General features: G+C 54.4%; 1 protein-coding gene across 4 annotated transcripts in view; it reads right to left on the bottom strand.

The window, feature by feature from the left end:
• Positions 1–16,001, bottom strand: part of KCNN3 (potassium calcium-activated channel subfamily N member 3) — a 174,955-nt gene that overhangs the window by 152,185 nt on the left and 6,769 nt on the right. Inside the window, exon 1 of one of the 4 annotated variants that reach the window (XM_027531941.1) lies at positions 413–533. The exons of the other annotated variants lie outside the window; for them this stretch is intronic. The gene's annotated coding sequence lies outside the window, so the exon portion shown is untranslated. Of the gene's footprint in view, positions 1–412; positions 534–16,001 lie in introns of those variants that run through there. 4 annotated transcript variants of the gene reach the window in all.

Below are 16,001 nucleotides of genomic sequence, written 5' to 3'. Positions count from 1 at the left end.
AAAACAGTCTCTAAACCTTAAGTTGGGGAGAGGATCAGTGAGAGAAATGAGTGACCCCCAACTGGACACATGAGCAAACACGTTGTTGACACTTTGACCCAGAGGGGATGAAAGGCGTGGGTGCCAGGTGCTGTACAGATCACCTGTCCCATCAGCCACGGCTCTTGCACAGACCATGACGTGCTCTGGTCCAGTGACTGCAGACACTACTGTTATTAGGTCATTTGGGAGTCCCGGGTGACTCAATAACAACAAAACCCCCACTCTGCACCTGCGTCGCTGTCTTATATTTCACGCAGTACCCGCACTCCACTCTCTCACTCAGTCCCCACAATACGTGTGTCAGGTTGGAAGTGCCACATTTCACTCCCATTTCAGAGACGAAGGACCCAGAGAGCTAAAAGTTACTCACCTAAAATCAAACATAGGCTGTCTTTCCACCATACCAGGGAGGGCAAATAGCTTACCATTTGCCACCTTGTCATCCTTCCTTGCCCGGTATAGACATCATGAATCAATCACCGGACTCTTCCCACCAAGCTCAGACTGCACCTCAGGATCCTCCTCAACACAGCCCTTCTGGCATCCGGGACCAACTGTTCAGAGCCAACACCCAGATTACACCTGTTTGCTGTGCCTACACTACCTCCTGCCAACTCCTCAACACCCAGGCAACACTGTGATGGTGCCGTGAGTTTCTGGGAAATGCCTGTGGGCTAGGCTTAGCTTGGTTGCTCAGACCCACAAGCCCCAGACAGCCACACGTCAGTCCACTCACGGCTTCCAAACAGGCTCCAGCTGGAACCAGAGGCACCTGCTTTGGGAAGCAGATCCAAAAGAGGGACCCTCATGCCCCCAAGTCCCAAAGGTCTCTGCTCTCCTCACTGCAGGGGCCCCACCAACTCAGGACCACAGAGGCCCATGTGGAGGAACACACATCTGCTTCAGATGCAGCAGGGGCCGGAGGTATCTCGTTCCAAAACAGACCGGGGCCTTGCCGATCTCTCAGAAGGGGTTCAGGGAGAAAGGCGGCCAAGCCCTGCCAGACCTCAATCTCATACACCCTGTGCCTCAGCCAGCCCCAGGAACAAGCTTTCCCCCCTTGAACATCCACTGAGCCTCCGCAGTCTGGAGAGATGCTCCCACTATCCTTCCCCATGGGCCCCTCCCTCAACCCTGCAAGGAAACCTGTTCAGTCATGGTCATTAAACCCTAGAAGCGCTCATTTTTGACTCTCATGCACATCCTTGTTCTGCCAGGTGGAGAACCATGAATCCCAGTGTGTCTCCTGCCTTCTCCAAACCCCTCCAGCTCCCCCAGCCCCCAGGGCAGCTCCGACTCCTCCCCTCCCCAGTTAAAGGACCAGTCCCTCCTTGGAGGACGGGCAGCAGCTCGCCAGTCCCACAGAGCGGGATGGCACAGCACCCACACCAGCTAGCACCAGCCGCCCTGGCTGGGAGCCTTTCCTTCTGGAGCCCACGGGGCTCAGCGCTGGCCTCCTGCTGGGCCCGAGGGAGATGGAACACATCCTCTCCGTGCCCACAACCAAAGGGCCTGGACAATGCCTCCCCAGCCTGAGCTCACAGTGGGCACCTCCACTGCCCACATCTCCCCACCCGCTTCTCCTCTCACTTCCTGGCGAGGTCTCCTGGGCCCCAAATCCACGCTGCCACTGCCACCATAAACGCCTTACTCCCCAGATCACCTCTGCTTCCTCGCCAGGGCTCTGTGAGCTCCTCTCCTGCCACTCACAGCTCTGAGGCTCTTTTCTGGAGGACCACTAGGCAGGGCGTCCCAGGGGGGTGGTGGGGGGAAGCGGGGAACAGCCTCTGGCCCTAGATGGGGAGGAGCTGATCACCAACCTTATTAAGAGCACACGTGCGGTGGTAATAAAATGACTTCTAGTTGGTTTTATTTATTCTTATTTTTTTACATTCTCCACACAGCATACCCCCTCAGCGTGGGCACAGGAGCAGATGGCTCTCCCGCAGTCCCTCCCAGGCCGTGGTCCGCCACTGTCCTAAGGTGGCTGCAGCCAGTGTCTACAGAGCTGGCTCACATTTCAGAAGAGGAATCCATGACCTGCAGCCGGGGCAGCAAGAACACTCACCTTCAGAAGGCCGCCTGCTCTCTGCACTGTCGCAGCTGGGGAAATAAAGGCATTTGGGGAGCACGCTTTGGGGGCAACTTTGCCCTAACTGCCTACCATGCTTCCTGAAGGAGGAATGCACGCTCCTGGGTAATCTACATGCTTCCTTGGTGCCATTTATCCCTATAGATCCATCGCCACGTGGTGAGGTGGGCAGAGGGTGGCCCCCAAGCCCAACCTCCTGTCCCTACCACCCACACATGGCAGTAATGAGAAAGACATCCCGGAAGCAAGTGGCAAAGCCAGGAGTTGAGCTGGGATCGAGCCCCCCCTCGATATCCACCCTACTCCCTGGCCTCTCCTCAGGGCCACCCCTCAACATCCCTTCCTGCCTCCTGCACAGGCTTGCCTTCATTCGTTCACCAAATGTTTGCTGAGAGCTCCAATGAGCCAGGCACCTCGGAAGGTTTCCCCAGACCTCAGTTCATGGATCCTCCCACAATCACCCCCACATCATGGATGAGGATGCTGACCCCCCACGCTGAAAGCCCACACTCCTGCCCAGGTCACCCTGACAGGGAAGGGGCAAAGCCGGGGCAGGTATCAGATCACTGATCCCAAACGCAGGGCTCCTCTTCTCTGGAGCCTGCGCTGGGCCAAGACCCAGCAGGACCCTGGGCAGAGGTGGAGCCAGTCTCTGGGAGGGAGGCGCTGAGGACCGAGGCCAGGCTGACCCAGCTCCTGAGCCTCCTACTGGGACCACCTACAATGACAATGAGGTTCTGAAAAGCTGATTCCAAGCCATCTAGTAAGGGTGGTTCCTATTGGAAGACCCCCAGCATCACCCAATTCCTGCAGGATACCCTCTTGGGATGCCCCCGGACCAACCCTCCAAAGGCGACACCCTCAAGACAGAACTCACCGTGTCAACCACTTCCCAGGACTCCATCTCCATCACAGGCCACAGGGCCCTGCTCTCCCCGCCCCGTCACAGTCTGTCACTGTGTCTTGTAAATTGAAATCGTGGCCATGTACTAAGAACTTTACACCTGCGTCCTTATTAATCCTCTCTCACAACACCCCGGGGGCTGAGAACCGTGACCCCCATTTCACACTTGCACGGGCTGAGGTTCAGGGAGACCGGGCAGCTTGCCCACGAGCACAGCCTGTCAGCACCCGCGCTGTGATGTGAGCCCAAGCAGAGCTGGCCGCAGCCCGCTGCCGTGATTCCTCCCCTGTCTTTGAAAACGAGCAGGAAGAGGGTGTGTTCCATCTCCCTTGGGCTTGGCAGGAGGCCAGGGCTGAGCCCCGCGGGTTCCAGAAGGAAAGCCCCCCCAGCCAGGGTGGCTGGTGTGGGCATTGTGCCACCCTGCCCCCTGGGACTGGCACTCTGCTTCAAGGCTCACGGCTTCCCATCCTCCAAGAAGGCACTGGTTTTGAGCAGAGCGGTACCGTGACCCTCACACACAACATCCAGGGTGGAGAAATGCGAAGCTGCCCTGGTGGCTCAGACGGTAAGAATCTGCCTGCAAGGAGGGCAACCTGGGTTCAATCCCTGGGTTGGGAAGATCCCTTGGAGAAGAAATGGCAACCCACTCCAGCATTCTTGCCTGGAGAATCCCATGGACAGAGGAGCCTGGGGGGCTACAGTCTGGGGGGTTCCAGAGAGTTGGACACGACTGAGCGACTGACACTAAGGATACTCTGTGAACGCCCTCGGCCTCTATAAAGCCCTGCCTCCTCCCCATCTTTGCCTTCAGCCTGGTTCAAGCCCTCACCTCCTCTTCTGTAGAACTACTGCAATAACCTTCTAACCAGCCTCCCAGTTTCAAGCTTCCTCCTTTTAGAAACAACCCATCCTCTCCTGGGGCTTGATCATGCCCCCTCTCTGCTCAGACCCCTTCCATGGCTCCCCGTGTCTTCAGAGAGAAGTGCAGCCTCTTCGGCCTGGTGCTCGGCCTGGTGTGTGAGCCCCATCGGCAGCTTCCACACCCCTCTCCAGTGCTCTCTTCCCAGCACTTCCAGGAAAACCGACCTCCTTTGTCCCTCGCTGAGAACACCGGGCACTCTCCCACTTTGGGCCTCTGCCCACACCAGCTCGGAACGCTCTTTCCCTTTTGCCTCATGAAGCCCTCCCTACATATGAAGCGTGCACCCCCACTTCCTCTAAGACACCCCCAGATGTGAGGGGCTCCTGGTGTGCCCTCAATGTAAAGCCCCAGCTCATCAGAGCCCTTGTCACAGTCTGCCGCTCCTCAGAGCAGTGGCAGCCTGGCCATCCAGCCACCCACCGCAAGCACGTTCTGTCCATCTCTTTGTCCCCCAGCATTTCTGGGGCCTATGCTTGGCACAGAACGGGCCTCGGGGAAAATCTGTCAGAACACCCTCAGAGAGTCCACTCATCAATGTGGACCCTCCCGGTCAGCAGGGCCTGTCTTCCCCTGCGGTCAGTCTTGAGCTCAGAACAGTCTTCCAAGGGGGCTACCAGGGGATCCTGGCCCACTCACCCCAAAGGGATTCTAGCCATGCCCAGGCTGGCACACTCAGCTGACTCTCCCCTGCCAGGGAATCTGCCACTCAAGCGGCTCTGTCTCCCACTCACACGGCACAGAGACAATAACCCTGCATCTCCCTGCAGATTCCATCTTCCCAATTCCTCCACCTGTTCGGGAACACACAAATCAAGAAGCAAGATGGAGCAGGCCTTGCAGGAACAGCCACGTGGCCCTGTAGGGGCAGAGAGGCGCTCCTGGACTCCCCTCTCCTCAAGGCCCACTCACGGAAAGGCAAATGTGGAAAGGTTCCAATCCCGGTGCCCTCGTTTGCCAGCACAGCCCAGCTGATGGAGCGCCTTCCCCATACAGGCTCCCACGGGGTCCACCCCACAGCCCCCCGTTGTGGAGACACCCCCCCCACCCCCCGCCGTCCCGATTACACGTGAGGCTTGCAAGGGCGAAGGACACAGAGACCAAACAGAAGGACACACGCCACCGAGTCAGGCCTTGAACTCAGGTCTTCCGAGTCCCAGTCCAGAGTCCTGCACGACACAGGGCTGCCCCTGAGAAAAGGGTGTGGGGAGGGAGGGGCTGGAGTGGCAGGCTCCAGCTGATAAAGCAGTCTCATCCATTTGCTCATGCCTCCTCACAAGAAGCCTGTGCGAATGAGTCATCTGCAGCAGGGGTTCCCCGCCCCGTTGCTCCTGACACTGGGGCCGGGTAATTCTTGCGGGGACTGCCCTGGGTGTTGTAGGATGTTTACCAGCATCCCTGGCCTCTACCCATGAGACGTCTGTAACAGCCTTCCCCTTGTCATGATGACCAAAAACGTCTGCAGACGTGGCCAAATATTCCTCTGGGGAGCAAAGCCACCCCACTCAGCAGCTTCGAGCCAAAGGCACAGAGTGAGGTCCCAACCTCATGGAGGGAGGAGGTGCCCCGCTCCTCGTCCTCACTCTCTCCCATTCAGACAGGCGCTTCCTTCTCTTTCACTCACTCTCAGTGCTAACTGGGCATCCTCAGTCCAGCACCACGACCCTCTGCACCACCTCCCTCCATTCCAAGCGCAGAGCTGGCCCCTCCACAGGCAATTCTTACATCCCTGGAAGGAAGAGGAGAATCAACATTTACTAAGTGTCAATATTTACTAAGTGTCACATCTCAGCACTAAAGTCATTCATTAACACCACTTCACAAAACTGCCCAGGCAGGCATCATCATCCCCATTCAACAGATGCACTAATGGACTCAAAGATCAAGTCACTGAAGTTTCACCAAATAACGGTCAGTCTCTGGATTTGGACCCAAGTCATAAGACCCAGGCCCCGCAGGCCTAGGCTGCCAGAATGGAGTGGCCTCTGTCCACAGGTCCCAGGACCCTCACTCTCCAGGCCCAGGTGCAGGGCTGGACACCACAAGGATTGGGAGAAGCCCTTGCAAGTCACTCTCGCCCCCTTTCCCAACTCTCCTCCCAGCTGGAAACGCAACAGGTGTGACCGCACTGGCATGGTCCCTAAGAGCCCTTGGCACTCAGCGGCACGGCTGGTGAACGCGAGGCTGGGGGTCCCCAGAGGCCAGGCCCCTCCTCCTCCTCCCTGGCTGAGAGACCTGGAGTGTCATTCCTCTCCACCCCTGGTTGATCCCTTCCCCCACATTCCTGCAGAGTTAAAGTGCTGGGAAATTAGGAATGCGTGGCTTCGGAGTCTTGTATTGTTTTAGTAACTTCCCATAAAATTGGCCTTCCCAGCATGCTGGGAGAGCTCTTGACCGTGTATGACTCTTTTTTATTCATCACACTGTTCTGGGATCAGCCAGGAGCAGGGAGATGTGACCTTGAAATACGACTCTGACTCAGAAGACCCTAGCAACTTCCAGTGACCTTCAGGAAGTTAGCATTGATGGTGCTGGAGGCATGGAGAATTTATTTGAATGTTTTTAAAATGCAGCTGTGCCACAAACTGCCCCTGGGAATGGGAGGGGAGTCATCTATCATGGTGCAGCAGAAGACTTTCATGCTCCAGGCCTCCGACCTCCCACAACCTCAGGGCCCATGCTATCCACAGTATATTGAAACTGATACATCTCAAATCTAACAAGTCCAATCCCCACCTCCCATCTTCTCCCCCAAACTGCTTCTCTCACAGTCTTCTCCATTCTGATTAATGGAAATTCCATCCTTATGTATTGCTGTTCAGTTGCTAAAAGTCATGTCCGACTCTTTGCGACCCCATGGACTGCAGCATGAAAGTCTGCTCTGTCCTCCACCATCTCCTGGAGTTGGCTCAAATTCGTGTCTGTTGAGTCTTGGGCCAAAATCTTGGCCTCATCCTTGACCTTCCCTTTCTCCACCACCTCCCCCTCTATCATACCCCTGCATCCAGTTCATCAGGAAAGGCTTCCTTCCAAAAATGCCAAGCAGTTAACCACTTCTCACCATCTCACTGCTACCGCCTGGTTCTGAAGCACCACCACCCCTCATCTGGACTGTGACTGCAGCTTAACTGGGTACCTTTGCCCCCCGCCATCTGTTCCCATCACTGCAGTCAGAGCCACCCTATTAAATGTAAGTCAGAGTCCGTTACTTCTCCACTCAAAGCCCTCCATCTGCCCCCATTTAACCCAGGGTGGAAATCAAACTCCTCACCATGGCCTGCAAAGCCCTGCAGTCAGACCCGCCTTCTCTCTGGCCTCACTCCCTTCAAGCTTCTTCCACGTCCCCATCACTCCCCAGCTCAGCCTTGCTGCACAAGACCCACACTGTCTAACACAGCAGCAACTGGGCACGTGTCCACTGCAAGCCTGCAGTGTGGTGAGTGCAGAAGAATTTACTGTATTTCATTTTCAATAACATATTTTAAAAATGACACTCTATTCATTTATTGGAAAACTTTTAAATATATTCGCTGCAATCTGAGTCTGTGAGTCTACTTTTCTAACCGTAAATTTTATGAACTCTGAATACAGATCAGGTATTTCCAGTGAAAATTTCACGTCCAGTTGAAATGTGCTGTAAGATACACCACACTCCAGATTTCAGAGACTTAGCAGGAAGAACAGAATCTAAACTATCTCAGTCATCTTTTGCATTGATGACACATTGAAATGGTAACACTTCTTACTACATTGGGATAAACAGAAAATACCATTAGCATTAATTTCACATTTCTCTTTTTCCATGCTCTAATATAGCGACTGGACAATCTGAAACTCCAGATGTGGCTTGTACTATATTAGTACTGGTCAGAGCTGCTCAGACCATGTCAGGCAGACTGCTGACCCAGTGCCTTCAAACTGCTCTTTCCTATTCCCCCAGGGCTCTCTCCCTCACCTCCTAAAGATCTCCCATCAATTGTCACCTTCTCAGTGAGACCGTCCAATGTATTTAAGATTACAAGTCGTTCAGAACGCCCAGCCCTACCATCTCAGCTTTCTTTTTCTTCACATCATTTATTGCCATCTAACATAAAGTATAATTAACATATAGTGTATTGTCAGTTTCAGAGGCCAGGGTTTTTATCTCCTTGGCCTCTTTCTACTATAGCTGTGGTACCTAGAACAACCCTGGCACAATTATTAAAGTGTTCAATAACTATTTACTGAATGAATAAAGTTATTTATTTTTCTCCCTGGGCTCCCTACTCGGCTAGAAATTTCTAAAGGGCGGTGCAAGGCACGCAGGAGGTACTTGACATGTGACTGGGGAAACAGAGGCAGCTCAGATGAGTCACACACTGAAGACAAAAGCCAGAAGCAAAGATCCTTGAACTGGACCTTGTGTCTCCTGCCCACTGCTGTGCAGGCCGCTCTCCCCACACCTCCAAGAAAGCCGCCCATCAGCCCCACACTCCAGAGAAAGGTACACTGCCTTTCCTTCCTATCGATTTTTATTCTCCCAGTGAGAAGACAAATCTGTTTCCCCACCGCCAGAAGGCCTTGAGCCACGGCTACTTACATTATAGTAATTAAATCCCTGCTGCTAGGAGGGTTCAGGAGCCGAACAGGCCTCATGCCAAGGGCTGGCCTGCAGGGAGGAGGCAGCAGGCAGGGAGGCTAGCCAGAAGGGTCTGTCTCTCAGCTGTCTCCTGATAGTGAGAAAATCCACTTAGCCACAATGCCTTCGCAGGTTTTCACTCCTCGGTAGGCAGATAAAACCTCCCCGGCACACCTCCCCCACCCCTAAAACACACCCGTGAGCAGCCAAGCACCACTCCACTCAGGGCATCACAGCTTTCTTCCCCTTCACTCCTTAATTCCATCTGGTCCTCATGATCCTCCTCCCTTAAGTGGCCAAATGAAAAATTATCATCAACCTCACTTCTCCCATTTTCCAGATGACAAAACAGAGGCCCAGAAACCAAGTTTTAAGTTTTTTCCCTCCTAGTCCAGGACCTTTCTCTTCACCCGCAGTCTTCACTGATGCTCAGCAAGGGCCAAAATCCATGTCACATGCTTTACATACAGTGGTGCCTCATTGAATCCTCACAACTGCCCCCAGAAATAGGGTTAAGCTGAACCTCCAAGGAGAGAGAATCAAAGCATTGGATCAACTTGCCCAAAGCCACACAGGCAGTAGGAAGTTCAAACGCAGATCTGTCATGTGAAAGCCTGCTCTCCTAACACCAGGCTATGCTGCCACAGAGAGGAGGCAGGAGGTGACCGGGAGCCAGATACAAGCGAAGATGGGAGAAGTGAGGTGAGATGGACCTGCGGGAAGAGAGGGAAGGGGAACAGGCAGAAGGAATGGGAGACTCAGTCTCAGTTTTATGGGTCAAATCGAGGATTCAAATGTGTGTGGCCTTGTCTCCTACAAAACTCCCGCCATACCTGTCATGGTTTGCTCACCATCTGCCTCCCCCACTAGCCTGGAGCTCCATGTCTTAAGTGCTGAACTCCCAGAGCCAGCCTGGCACCTGTCAACCCTCATGAGTCAAGTTACTCACAAAAGACCAAGGGCCTGTGACGCTGGGGCTGGGGTGGTCCTGGGATAAACTGGGAGCGGGACCAACGGTGGGGGAGATGGGGTCGGGGGCAGGGGTCACTGGACTGTTCATGGAATGGGCCCAGGGAGATGCCTGCTGGCCAGGCCAGGCCAGAAGGTCCAGCCAGGAAGGGTCACAAGGCCGGGGACTCTATCTAGTCCTCTGGGTTTTGGAGACTAAGGCTGTGTTTGGAGTTTTCAGGTTGTACAATGAGAAAATTAATGATAAAAACCAGCTGGCATTGCTTCAGCCCTTTACCATGAGTTCGGCACTGGGTCTCATCTCATTGGCTCCTCATGGCCCACATCATCATCCCTATTCACAGATCTGAAGACTGAGGTTCACAGAGGTCAACTTTGTCACCTAGGTCGCACAGCCAGGAAGCTGCAGAGCTGCTACAAGAACACCAAGGCACGACTATTGACTGCTCAGCTGACCCCTCCAGAGCCCGCAGAGGCCGTCCTCAGCCCCAGAGCCCAGTCTTCCCTGTCAATGTGCCTAGGCCTCTTGAAGGTTCAATAGACCCCTGTGTCCAAGCTGACATCCTCCCCTTCTCTCTCCTCCCCTCCACCCCTTCCTCCAGAGCCCAAATCATCCACTGAGGCTCCGAGGAGGCTGGAGAGACAGTGACAGTGGGCAAGGGAGGACAGAACAAGAACGGCTTTTTGGCTTGAAGGAGCCCCAGGCCAGGAGGTGATCTGCAAAAACATGTCTGCCACACAAGGCATGCATTTTGCTGCTTTGGGGTTCGAGCTCCAAGACCACCACTTCCTGGCTGTAAGATCCTGAGCAAGTCACCAACCTCTCTGGGCCTTGGGTCAGTCATCTGTAAAACAGGGATTGTTGTGAGGATCAGATGAGTAGGCCCTGATGTATGTTCATCGTCCTCTCCTCCTCCATCTGCTCCTTTTTACACTCCTGACTAAGAGCTCTGCTTTGGAGTCTTTTTTATGAAAGGGGAAAGAAGTTTCCATTTTGTAAGAGCGGGGCATTCTGCTGAGCTGCTGAGAACAGATGCATTATAGATGGTCCCCTCCACCCTCGAGGAAACCCTCATGACTCAAGCTCCATCCTGGACTTGCTCTCCACTCACATCAATTTCATTTCACTCTTGAGGGATCTCTCCATCGCTGGCACACAGTCTTGTACCAAAATGTCCTCCCACCCAGCTCAGCATCATTAGCCCCTCAGGAGCAGGGGAGAGCGTCTTGACAGAGCTGAATGCTCAGTCCAGCCCAGAGCAGGAAGGGTAGGGAGTCATGGGCCCAACTCTAAAGGGTTTCTACAATCCCATGGCCCCTGAACTCTCACAAGAAACAGCATGGCAAAGCTGGCCATGGAGCAGTGTGGACAAAAGAGCCCCCAGTAGCCAGGTCTGTGCCAAGTTGAATCCTCCACCTCCACCCTCAGCAAAAGGAATTATAATCCCTCTTTCCAGATAAAGCGACCACTGCTCAAGGTCACACAGTTCAATAGCACATGACCAGGATTTGAATCCAGGTCTGTGTTGAAAGTCTGAACCCTTCTAGAAAGAGAATGCAGACAGCAACACGTTTCATTGAGGAGTCACCCCTGTAACTGACTTGCATCCTTAAGGGCATAGACCTTTGCTCTCCTGGAAACTAGAACAGGACCTGCCATACAGCAGGAGTTCAGTGGGACTAAACCACAGAACTCCTGGATTCCACTCACAATGCTGAGTGGCCTCGGACAAGTTACATGACTTCTCTGGGCCTTGGGGTCCTGTAAAGAGGAAGATGGTCTCTGCCCTTTCCTCACAGAGGTGGGAGGCCTGTACAGGGGCCATGGCACGCAGGCTGGCACACCTGGTGGGTCCGTGGAGCTTGGCCCTTGAGGGAGCTATGGTACCACACCAGCTCAGATACGCCAGCGGCTGTCCTCAGAGGAGGCCTCTCCGGGTCAACCCGTCAATGCCATCCAGCTCTGAGCCCCTCCACAGGCAGTAACTCAACCTACAGCAACGGGCCCAGCCGAAGCCCTCGTCCTAGAGGAAGGTGACATCACCTCTGTCCATGGCTCTGGGCATCCCCACTTGTGGGAGCTATTTGGGGACCGGCTGAGCAAGCCAACATCCTCCCCGATGGAAGCCAGAAGAGAAAGAAAATGGCTAAGCCCCAATTTGTTAAAATCGGAAATCTTCTTAAAAGGGAGAAAAGGCTGTGCAAAAATCCCTGCTGGTGGAACCTTGCGAGGATGCAGGCAGGTGCCAACTCAGGCAGAGGCGCTAGGAAGAACTGCCATTTGTTGGCAGCTCGGGGTGTGCCAGCCACTGGGCTGGCCACTTACCCAACCATTATCACATTTAGTTCTCACTGGGCTGGCGAACACCACTCTCTCCATTTACAGATGGGGAAACTGAGGCTCAGAGACTTTGAGTCACTGACCTTATGGCCAACAAGGAACTGGGAGCAGCAAGGAACTGGGCCAGCATTAGCCCCCAGTTCAGTTTCTCCCCAGCTGCCCACGATCAGCCAGATCACCTGCCTCCTCCCCTTCCTTGTCTGCCAGGGGGCCCTGGCCAAGACCCCCAGCTTCCTGGGCTTTTCCATTTATCAGCTCAAGCTAAACACCAATGATTCCTGAAGATGCTGGCTGACCGGTCTGGTGCTCATGAACCCTGAGGGGCAGGTACCAGCCCATTCAGCTACTTGGGGAGCGTCCCATAAGACAGTTTCCTGTTCACTTGACACTGAGCACAATGCCTGTCCTTTAAGAAAAATGCCCAACACGCTGCCTCAAAAATAACAGATGCCAATTTGCATATTATTTCACACATCATTTGCATGTTGTTCATTTAGTGTTAACACGGCTCTGCTCAGAATACAACTCTGGTTACCTTGCGACCAGGCCTATTGAAAAAAAAATGGCTTCCATGTGGGGCGAGCCCCAATCCCCTGGTACATCCCTCCCCGACTCAGCTGCTCTTTCTGCTCCTTGACGCCTGGGTGGGAGAGTTACCACCTGCCAAAGCAGAAAGGGGGCTTCCCAGGTGGCGCTAGTGGTAAAGAACCCACCTCCCAATGCAGGAGACGTAAGAGACGCAGGTTTGATCCCTGGTTCGGGAAGATCCTCTGGAGGAAAGCATGGCAACCCACTCCAGTATTCTTGCCTAGAGAATCCCATGGACAGAGAACCCTAGCGGGCTACAGTCCATAGTCGTAAAGAGTCAGACATGACTGAAGTGATTTAGCACACATGCAGAGCAGAAAGGGTTAGAGAGAACTTTTTTTAGGGAGATTGATTCACAAGCCCCTATGACCTTTTGAATTCAAGAAGGTACCCCATTGCAAGTGTTGAAGGAAAAAAAGCTATGTTCCCTTGAAGACACATCAGGCAAGCCTTTCTTTTCTTGCCCAGCTCTATCCCAGGAAGGCTTCCTGGCTGGCCCTCTCCCTGTCACCCCATGCTCTCAGCCTCATTCTGCCTGGTCATCGTGTGTCCCCCTGACCTTCCTCCAGGCCTCTCAGCCTCTGGCCTGGCTCCCTGGGCTTATTTTTGATCTCTCTCCACCTGTCCGGTTTGCAGGTCCACACCCATCGAGTTGTGCCCAGGCCACAGACTGCTGACGCTGAGTGTAGAGTAACTAGGTCCCATGAGGGTAGAAGGCTCCAAAAGCCCAAGCCGAGCCACAGCCGCAGCCCCACCTTCCAGGGGACAGCCTGCTTCCCTCTTCTACAGACTTACCCACACGGATCCAGTCAGAAACAGGACGCAAGGTGAAGCCATTTGATTTCAGGAGAAGGCAGCATTTCCACATGTGTTCACCCCTTCCAGAGCCCCTTTCTACAGCCACCTGTGTGGAGGGTGACATGTGCCCCCACGTCCCCATCTCCCCCATGGCTCTCGGGGTGGTGGGGACTCTGGGATAACAGGAGCATCTTCTAAACACCGCTCTCACAAAAGCAACCACTGATGGACGTCAGGGCTTAGTGTATGCCCAGCTCTGACCTGGGTTCCATGTATGCTATAGGCAGGCATGGTTCTCTCTGAACGTCTGCGAAACCGGCCCCAGGTTCAGGAAACTCCCTGAGGACCCACCACTAGGGGGTTGCTGAGTCTAGATGCGAGCCCAGAGCCCACAGCCACAACTGCCATGCCAGCCCGCCTCTGCCAATCAGTATCACCTCTACGAAGAGCTGCGGGTATTCTGCACTCGAGCCCCTGGCAATTATAGTTATCAACTAGATACTAAATCCCAGATTTTCCTTTCCTCCCTACCTGCCCCTGTGGACAGCACATGGGGGATAACTCCATGCTGCCCCTGCTCTTCCCCCTCCCCACTCTGCACCCTCTACCCTGGCTGCCAACGTTCTCACTCTCAGAAAGGCCCGCTGTCTGCGACCCTGCCATCTTGGTCTGTCTAACCCTTCAGGGGACATCCCACCTCCTACAGGGAGCCCCCCAACATCTTGAATGACTGCCTCTTTCCTCAGCACTCCCAACACCACTGGCAGAAACCACAGCCCAGCCTGGGTGGATCGCAGCTGGGTGCAGGCCCAGCACCCCTTGAGGACAGGAGCTGGAAGACTATGGCTTGGCATCTTGGTGATAATGCCGGGACAAATGTATGTTCAGTGGAATCGGAAAGTTTTGGAGCAGGAAAGGAGCTCAGCATCCGAGTTCAGCCCTCATTTTTAAGCTGGAAAATCAGAGACCCAGAGAGGTGACAGGACTGGACAAAGGCCACACCAGAAGCAAGAGGTAGAGGGACCTCTACAGGGCTCCTTTAAAGCAGAGACAGGCCTTCCTTGAACACTAACTGCTGCTGACGAGAGCTAAATAAGAAGTAGGAAACTGGGACTCACAGAGGCAGAAGAAAGTTCTAGAAGCAGGGATGGGGAAGCCCTTGAAGTTTCCCTCACTCAAATCCCCAGAAGAGGTCTGTGGTGGGGTTTGGAACAGAGAGGTGAGTAGGATACTGGGGACCTGAGCTTTCATTCTAGACCCCTCTCTCCTCACACGGGCAGCAGGAGTTAGCCGCTTAACCCCCCACAGCTCAGTTTGCTCATCTGTGAGCTACTGCAGACTGTAATGACTCCCAGGGCTGAGGAGGGGATCCTGAGGAACGAACATGGAAATACCTCGTGAGACGCAAGATGCTGAGCCTGCACGGGTCACCCCAACGAGGAGCCCTGAAGTCAGAGCTGGAGAAGAGGGAAGGAAGGCGACGGGGAGCACAGAGGAGGGCCCGGAGGCCAGGGAGCCCTGCTCGGCAGCGTCCTGCTGACTCTCAGAGGGTGGAGGGCGAGCTCTGCAGGGCCGCAGCAGGAGCCCACCCGGTCCAGGCCTCAGCAGGATACACTCCTATTCTTCCTGTAATCCCCACACCCTCTGCCCTCTCAGCTTTGCCAGCATCTCCCCAGAGCAGTATTACCAGGCCTCCGAGTGAGGAGGCAGCGGAGGAAAGACCATGGACCTGTCCACATGTCACCCTGGACTGAGGCTGCCTCCAGGGCCCCGCCCCCTTGCCCTGTGGGTCCCTGCCCCCTTGCCCACACTGTGTCCTCTGGGTACCTGCACTGGTACCCGCCTTCTACCAAGCCCCTTCTCGCCCCTTGGTAAAACCTCCCATTCCCACATTTTGCATCACAGCTCTCAGGCCCATAAACCTTGGTTTGTCTCTTAAGAATGATAAGCAATTTCTCCAGCAGCAGGCAGGCAAGCAGAAAGACCTCAACTTGGGACTCTAACGGCCCTGGGTTCTTAATCCAGTGCTGCTAACCACCAGCAGCGTCAGCTTGGCCCCGTGACGTCACCTACGAAGGGGGCTGCGACCACCCCCTACCTCCAGGACTCTCCAGTGGAAGGTGACCCAGTGTGGCACGGATGCTCCCTGCCTCCCTGCTCCTGTCACCCAGCACTCATGGCCCCTGCAGGGCCAGCCCCAGAGATGAAGCAGGGTGGTCCCTGCCCCCAGCTCCCCCTTCCATCCTTGCTCTCTCGGATCCCAGCTGAGCTCCTGGGGGTAGAATGACAGGGGAGGAGGAGGGGCACCCCAAAACCCAACAGCCTCCTCCGGACTTTCCTCACCAGAAAAAAAGGCACGAGAATTTTCCTCCCCAAAGCTCCTAAGAACAGTGCAGTCTTAGAATTCCCCACCCTCATTATTTAAAGAAGACTAGGAGGCTTTCTTCTTTCTCTCTCTCCCTTTGGGGTTTTGAAAGAATGAGAAGAAAAACAGCTACGAATGAATGAACGTGCTGGTCCGCCTGCCACTGAGCTGAGGAAGGCAGTATTTAATCAGTACACAGCCGCCCCTCACCACCCCTTCTCTCTCTCTCCTTCTCGCTCCCTCTCTCTCCCTCTCACATACTCATTTTCTCCCCCAAATGTGCTTTACAAATAACTGCAACAAAGCCAAAGCTCTCAGTTCTGATTTTACATCTCCATCCGGGCCTCAGCTTCAACAGAGGTTAC

Source organism: Bos indicus x Bos taurus, chromosome 3, assembly GCF_003369695.1.
Source record: "Bos indicus x Bos taurus breed Angus x Brahman F1 hybrid chromosome 3, Bos_hybrid_MaternalHap_v2.0, whole genome shotgun sequence".
Lineage (NCBI taxonomy): Eukaryota > Metazoa > Chordata > Mammalia > Artiodactyla > Bovidae > Bos > Bos indicus x Bos taurus.
Note: the sequence above shows the minus strand (reverse complement) of the source record. Positions and strands in the feature narration are given on the sequence as shown.